General features: G+C 41.1%; 1 long non-coding RNA gene across 1 annotated transcript; it reads right to left on the reverse strand.

Annotated features, from left to right (window-relative positions):
- Positions 1–322: 322 nt before the first annotated feature.
- LOC142223135 (uncharacterized) lies at positions 323–725 on the reverse strand. Its single transcript, XR_012718594.1, has 2 exons — positions 594–725; positions 323–536 (listed from the first exon to the last, which is right to left on the reverse strand). It is a non-coding gene; the product is annotated as an uncharacterized LOC142223135 (long non-coding RNA).
- Between the last annotated feature and the right edge of the window lie 4,594 nt (positions 726–5,319).

Raw genomic sequence — 5,319 nt, forward strand, 5'->3', positions numbered from 1 at the left:
GGTTTCTGAAGTGCCGGCCACCAGACTACAACACCATATAGCATTATAGGTCTAACTACTGCCGTGTCCCTGCCAACATTTTTTGAATTTGGGGACTCTTTTGAGAATCCCCACTACGTCGAAAACAATCATATACGACATCAAAAACTCGTCGGAAAAGCGCCGTCACTATTGAGAAGTTGTACCACGCCAAGTTACTACAAAAATGTTTCGCATGAGTGCAATTATTAGGTGCCTTTATAGATCAATTTAGAACGACGCCAATAAGGGACCCTCCAAACAATCAGAAAAAGTGCATTTTAAGATAGTTGTAAAAGAATCATTGTGGTCGAGTAAAACACGTTTGTTTAGATATTTATTAATTTGATTAAACATTTACAAATTCTTAAAAATATAACATTTATACCACTATCACATTACATTTAACATAATTTTTGGCATTAATGATGATGTTGAGTTACAAGTAGCGAGTTACATGTTGCTGCGTCTATCAACCAGTGTTTTTATTCCATGGAGGCAGCGTGTCTGTAAAATATCTGAAAAACAATCACTTTATTCCATTTGGAAAATCACCAAATTGTTCACCAATATACCTTTCACAATTTTAAGCGTATAATCTATGTTTTCAGAACTTTATTTTCGTTTTTATTTAATTAAAATATTACAAGCTGGTTGCGCTTGGCGTTTCACAAAAAAAAAATGGCCTTTTTAACAGTAGGGATGGCAAATTACTTGCATGTACTTTTTGATGTACCTTTTCATGATGGTTGAAGTGACATTTAAGAGTCTGTGGTAACGATGAGGTTGAAATGGATCTTTGAAATGCTGGCAGGGGTATAGCCAATGCACAATTTTTGGTCTTAGTCCCCACTTTTTCCCTATTGCCTTTTTGCACGAGTACAAAGCTACCGTGGCCGTCGCCCTCTCTTCAATATTAAGCCTAAAATTCAGTTTCCTGTCCAAAATAACGCCAAGGTATTTTGCACACTCACCAAAGGGAATTTCAGTACCCCCTAAGGAAATGGGCCTAACCGTGGGAGTTTTGCGATCTTTGCAGTACATAACTAGTTTTGTCTTTGCTGGATTTACACTAAGACCATTATCTTTCGCCCATTTCTCAGTCATCCGCAGAGCTCTCTGTATAATATCTCTGATTGTGGATGGGAATTTTCCCCTGACTGCTAGCGCCACATCATCTGCGTATGCCACCACTTTTATCCTCTCTTTTTCTAGGGAAACCAGAAGGTTGTTCATAGCAACATTCCAAAGAAGAGGTGATAGAACTCCTCCTTGGGGAGTGCCTCTGTTCACATACCTTTGTATGTTTGCTTGCCCTAGTGTGGCTGAAATACGTCTCTTTATTAGAAGTTCGTCTAACAGCCTAAGTATACCTGGATCAACATTCAGAGTTGTCAGTCCATTTAATATCGTGCTCGGATGGACATTATTGAACGCCCCTTCGATGTCTAGAAACGCCACGATTGTGTATTCTTTGACAGATAGTGAGCTTTCAATATAGCTGACTAGTTCATGCAATGTGGTCTCAGTAGACCTGCCCTTCGAGTATGCATTAGTGTTGTAAATTTTGATTACTTTTGACTACTCGTTACTACTCGTTACTTTTCAATTGAGTACTCGTTACTACTCGTTACTTTTGTAAAATAATTAAAAAAGACATTGTGGGCACTTTTTAATAATATCTTCCTCTTTTTTAAATTTAAAAACAGTATAGAAAAGCAAATTACATTATCCAGTTTTATTCTAGTGTTATAAAATGTGTTGTAGATATATGGGTCTCGTTAGAAAAAGATTTTCACCAATCATTCAAATATTTAGAGCCAATTTCGTATTCACTATTTGGAATTTTTTTCGTCAGGGTTCTCTGAAAACAATTGGATTGAACCAGCTGAAGTCAACGACATTATTATTCATACTATTCGCATGAGACGTGATCCATGTGATGCTTTAAATTATAGCTCCCACCTACACCCAATGCAAATTTTTTCAAATGCAAACGTTTTTAAGAAATCAGATAAATTTTTCACTTTGTTCAAAGGTGAAGCCATATATCCTTTTCGTGTTATTTTAACTGATAAAACGATTTTCGAAAACTTCAATTAATATTTTCCAAGAAGTCAAGAATTTTACTTCCAAACCGCCAACTTACTTACCGTCAGAAGAAAAAAACTGGCATTGAAGATATTGAGTACTCTTTTACTAGTAACGAGTACTCAAAAAATTAGTCAGTAACGAGTACTTGTAATCAAATACTCGTTACTTTCCCAACACTAGTATGCATGCTGTCGTTTCGAGAGCAAACTTGAATCCATGCTAGTTCTAAGATACATGTCTATCATCCTCTCCAGGGTCTTAAGTAGGAATGAGGATAAGCTGATTGGTCGGAAATCCTTCGCACTCGAGTGAGAGGCTTTTCCTGCGTTAGGTATGAAGACGACTTTTGTTTCCCTCCACTTTTCTGGAATATATGCTAAGTTTACACATCGTTTATATATCACCGTCAACCAGGGGATAATTCTTTCAGCCACTGCCTGTAACTCCGCCGGAGTAATTCCATCAGGTCCGGGGGATTTGAATGGTCCAAAGCTATTTAAAGTCCATTTTATTCTAGATTCCGACACAATTTCCTCGATAGGAAATGATCGCTGAGCCTCTGTTACACCGCCGGAACATGGTTCAACCGTCTGATTTCCAGGGAAGTGTGTGTCCATAAGTACCTCCAACGTCTCCTCACTGGACGTTGTCCAATTTCCCTCCGATGTTTTAATGAAACCTGGAGCGGTGTTAGTGGATGCTAGTACCTTCCGTAGTCTGGAAGCCTCTGACGTATTCTCAATACTGCTACAGTAATCATCCCAAGAGTTTTGTTGAGACCTTCTCAGTTCTCGTTTATATTCTCTCAGATTCATCTTGTAAGTGTCCCAATCCTCCGGAGCTCTTGTGGACTTTGCTTTGGTAAAGAGCTTCCTGCAGGATTTCCTCATATGACTTAACTCCGTAGTCCACCATGGCGGCCGATTTTTCCCCTTGGCTTTCCTCTAGGGCAAGCAGCTTTCAGTGAAATGTTGAAGGCCTTAGTAATCCGCTCCACTGCGTGTTCGATATCTTGCACAGTGCTCATATTTGTCTCCGGCATTTCCGGTATCATCAAATTGAACGATTCCCTATACCTATTCCAATCAGCTTTCCTAACATTTGGCGGAAATATGGTCTTTGAAGTACGAACAGCCAATTTGAAACTGATGTAGCGATGATCTGAGAAGCTATGTTCCCTCAAAACTTGCCACTCAGATATCTTATCATTCAGTTCCGGAGAGGTCAACGTTACGTCCAAAACCTCTTGTCTGCTCCTGGTGACGAAGGTTGGTGCATCTCCCTTATTGCAAACTACCACGTTAGTACGCAAAATAAACTCTCTTAGCGACTCTCCCCTTGCATTAGTATCACTACTTCCCCAAATACAATGATGCGCATTTGCATCGCATCCCATAATGAGTTTTGTCCTTGTTTTTAGTGACTCCTCAACTAAGGTCTCAACGGCACAGGGTGGCATCTCCCTATCATGTCCCATGTAGACCGAAGATACCCAATATTTGCATGTGGATATCTCTAGACTGGCTACGACAGTGTCTGCATTGCTCAATGAAGGAAGCAGAAACAAGTTTAGTTCGTTTTTAGCAATTATACATGCTCGATGTATATCGTTACCGGTATTATGCAAAAGTTTGAAACCCGGAGTGCTTAATTCACAGATCTTGTTCTTATATATGTATGGTTCTTGAATAAGAACTATATCTATGTCTCCTTTCATCAGGAGAACTTTTAAGGCAGCACAAGCGGCCTTACAATGGTGAAGATTTATCTGGAGGAACCGTAGAACCATCCAAATTTTCAACCACCGTCACATCAGCCGCTTCAATTGAGTCATCAAGGGCTTCCTCTTCACAGATCTCGGTGACTCTCGCAACAATCCGCGGTTCAGCTTTGGTGAGGCTTGAGCCTGTAGAAACTTCCCGCATATGATTTTCGCCATAGTCTGCAGGTTTTATATCTCCTTCGGCTTCGCTAGGAGATTTTTTCACTGCTGACTCTACCGGAGGCTTGTCCGTTTCGGAATCCTTTGGCTGATCGCTTTTGTATACCTTCATATGGATATCATGAAAGCCATAACTTACGCGTCCTTGGGTCTGGGCTAGATGTGGCAGCGACTCTATGTTTAATATAAACACCGCATGTCGTCTTGGTCCATCCACCTCACCCAAACGACCAACCTTCCAATCGGCGGTTGGAAGATCTGGGTTACATTCTTTTAGTCTCTCTAGTATTGACTCAGGATCAGGAGGGTTTGCCGGTATCCATGCATGTGCTCTAGGTTTAGCCGGTATGTCTTTTTTATCGACTAACTCCAAAGCGGCTCCTTCCCAAACTTCACCAATTAGCATCAATGCAGCTTTAAAGCAATCCATAGACCTCTGGTCTGCAAAAGCTATTAAATTATATCGTCCTTGATACCATCCAGCATCTTGCCGTCGAGGACTTGGCCCGGGAAACTTTTTTCGCACCTCTGAGTAGACACCAGACATCGCGTTCTCATTTCCCCCCATTTTTGCCTTGGAATCATACCGTCCAATGCTCCTTTATTAATAATAGCCATCACAAGGCTGTCTTTTGCAACTGAGGCAAACGATCTTTGATCCCGTTTAGAGGATGGCAGCTCATCCGGTGATCGTTCCCTTTTTCCAGCTTCAAGAATTGCTTGAGCCCATTTTAAGGAATCGCTTTGCTTAGCCGACAACGTGCTTGGGTCGACTGATCCTAATTTCTTTAGGATAAACAAAACATTTCTTCGTTCCTTGAATCTCTTTCGAGAGGGATTGCCTCCTCTTGATGTCGTCACCTTAGAAAAGGTTCGACTTGCCAAAGTGTCACCGCCAGTCGACCCGTCTACAGGTCGACTAATTGGGCCTGACTCTTGCTCGTTGCCCAAATTTATAACTTTAGTCGTTACCCGTCCACTGGGCCCTGAAGTTAGCAACCCAGTGGATGACTTTGAATTTCGCTGCATGGTGGTTTATTATTTCCACCACACGTGAAATTCGTAATAAGTACTTATTACGATGAAATACTCCGCTATTAGAAAACACGTCCGTTCAGTTCGGCGGTTGAATAGCAACTGTATCTATAATGCTATATGGTGTTGTAATCTGGTGGCCGGCACGTCACCAGCCAACAAGTTTAGACAAAGATCAGCGTATGGCGTGTTTGTGTATCTCAGGCGCATTCAGCAAGACAGGAACAAAT

Source organism: Haematobia irritans, chromosome 2 (genome assembly GCF_050003625.1).
Source record: "Haematobia irritans isolate KBUSLIRL chromosome 2, ASM5000362v1, whole genome shotgun sequence".
NCBI classification, from domain to species: domain Eukaryota; kingdom Metazoa; phylum Arthropoda; class Insecta; order Diptera; family Muscidae; genus Haematobia; species Haematobia irritans.